This window comes from Mirounga angustirostris, unplaced genomic scaffold, assembly GCF_029215605.1.
Source record: "Mirounga angustirostris isolate CCGP_5_RB_7025 unplaced genomic scaffold, mMirAng1.0.hap1 SCAF_17, whole genome shotgun sequence".
NCBI lineage: Eukaryota > Metazoa > Chordata > Mammalia > Carnivora > Phocidae > Mirounga > Mirounga angustirostris.
In genome coordinates, this window is record NW_026991725.1 from 55,573,996 (window position 1) to 55,576,533 (window position 2,538).

General features: G+C 54.6%; 1 non-coding gene across 1 annotated transcript; it reads right to left on the bottom strand.

Moving 5' to 3' along the window:
- Positions 1-1,277: 1,277 nt before the first annotated feature.
- Positions 1,278-1,349, bottom strand: TRNAW-CCA (transfer RNA tryptophan (anticodon CCA)). The gene has a single exon. It is a non-coding gene; the product is annotated as a tRNA-Trp (tRNA).
- Between the last annotated feature and the right edge of the window lie 1,189 nt (positions 1,350-2,538).

The following is a 2,538-nucleotide window of genomic DNA, read 5'->3' on the forward strand; positions in this document are numbered from 1 at the left end:
TGTACCCCTACTCCCACCAGCATGCTGTGGGTCCTACTAACCTGGGAAATTATAAAATACTTTCTTGAGGTGGAGGTTTTGGACTATGCAGGTAGAGTGAATTCTGACCTGAAACCCATGTTTCATATTAGATTCTATGTACCCTCTAACCAGATTTAATTAATGTTAACATTTTGGGGGTGCTTATTTATTTAAGATTTTATTTATTTATTTGACAGAGACAAAGCGAGAGAGGGAACACAAGCAGGGGGAGTGGGAGAGGGAGAAGCAGGCTTCCCGCGGAGCAGGGAGCCCGATCCGGGGCTCGATCCCAGGACCCTGGGATCATGACCTGAGCCGAAGGCAGACTTTTAACTCCTGAGCCACCCAGGCGCCCCTGGTGGTGCTTATTTAAAAAAAAGAAAAAGAAAAAGTGAGACTCTGCCACCATCCCTTCTTCCTTCCTCATTACCCAGAGGTAACCACTATCCTAGAATTGGTGTGAACAATGCTCATCCATATTTTAATATGGATTTATAGCAAGTATGCATCATTAACATATACAGTAGGTGTTGAAATTCTTATGCAACTTGCTTTTTTCCCTATACATCTCTCTACTGGTGGACAGGTAGCGCTTTTTTGGCTTTGTTTTTTTGTTTATAACTATTAGCAAACAATATTGAGGTGAATATCCAAGCCTATGGCTATGGCTAAATCCACAGAGCTTTCTGCAAGTGGTGTATACAATCCAGATGAGAGGGAACATTTGGGGCGGAGGGGGGAAAAGAGACGGTCGGGGCGAGCAAGAAGACACCTGCAGAAGGCACCCAGTCCTTCTTGGGACGGAGGGGCCACTTCCTGGACGAGAGAACCCCCCCCCCCCAGGGGCGAATTCAATCTTCCCGCAGGCGGTGTTCCGAAGGGCCCAAGTGCGTTGGGGGAGGGGAGGAGGGAGGCGTGGGGAGGAGGATGGGCGCTGGTAACCCCAGGGGCCAGCGTTGAATGGGCAGGGGGTGCGCAGCGCAGGGCGGCCGCCAGCGCGCGCACGGGGGTCACTCTGCACTGGCCGCGGCGCCTCCTATCGGTCGCCAGAAGCAACCTCTGCCTCTCGCAGTCGCATGCGGAAAGCCTGCATGCGCGATGCGGGGACAAAAGAGCGGGGTTTTCTGCCTGCTGGGAGTAGAACGAGGGTCGCCTGAGGCCAGATTTCTCACATTCGGGCCTCTGCAGCGCTCCTCCCAACCCCCGTACTTGGGGGGTGCGGGGTGGGGAGGAAAAAAAAAGAGAAAAGGGAACCCTGACCCCGACGTGACTTGAACACGCAACCTTCTGATCTGGAGTCAGACGCGCTACCATTGCGCCACGAGGTCACAGCGAGCGGACGACTCTGCGTCGCTAAAGACCTCGCCGCGGCGGCACCGTCCCGCGGCTCTGAACACCTAGACCGAGAGGCGCCCGATCCCCCCGCCCCGCCCCCTCTCCCCCAACCCCGCCCCCTCCCCCCCTCCCCCTCCCCCTCCCCCTCCCCCCCGCGCACACTGAAGGGGAGGAGCGCGAGCCGCCCAGCTCCTCGGCTTCCGGGAAACCCGCGCGCCGGGGCTGCAGAGCCCGAGCGCCGCGCCGCCGCCCCGCCCGCCCCGGCGGAGCCCCGGTGGCCCGGGGAGGCGGGCGGCGGCGGCCGGCAGCGGGGCCCGCCTTCCGTGGGGGCCGACTCGCCCGGCCCTCCGCCCGTTCCCAACGGCAGCGGCCGCCGCGGCGCGGGTCCGAGGACACTGCGCGGGGTGGCGGCGACCCCCCCCCCACCCCCGCCCACCAGGCCGGCACACGGTGGCCTCGACCCCCAGGCTGGGAAGACGCCACGGTTTTATTCTTTGCCAAGTGTGAAAGGAAACATTTTCTTTGACGAGGGTCACACCGATATCGGGAGGACATTTCGAGTCCTTGGAAACCCCAAGAGGTCGCCGGAGGTCGCCTGCTCTTATGATCGTACGCGGTGTTTCTTTTTGCAGAGTGTTATTGGCGGGGTATAATCCCAAATAGAGTTTTGATCTTTGAATTGAGGGATAGCACCCACAGGGGAAATAGCCCTACATTCTCACGAAGTGTAAAATACATGTGTGTCCGGCACCCAGATCAAGAAAGAGAACATTAAAAAAAAAAAAAGAAAGAAAGAGAACATTAGCAGCCCCCCTTCTGGTCACAAATTCATTTTTGAGGTGGGATTATACTGTACATAACCTTTTGTCAGTGTCCTCGCTTGTCATTATATTGCGCACGTATTTTAGTTAATATTTTTTCTAGCATGGTTTTAAGCGGCTCATGGTCCACCTCATGGGAGTCTTAAGTCCCTGCTTTTGGAGAGAACTTTTTCCTTTTTTTTATTAAATAAGAAAGATAAAATTATTAAATAAGTGAGTAAATAAGCTCTTGAATTAAAAAAAAAAAAGGCCATTAATAATAGCACTATCCTGGTCTAAGAACATCAAGCATCAATTAATTGAATAAGTACAACCCCCACGAGGGCCTGATGTTCTGAGAAGGGACGATCCGGAATGGGCC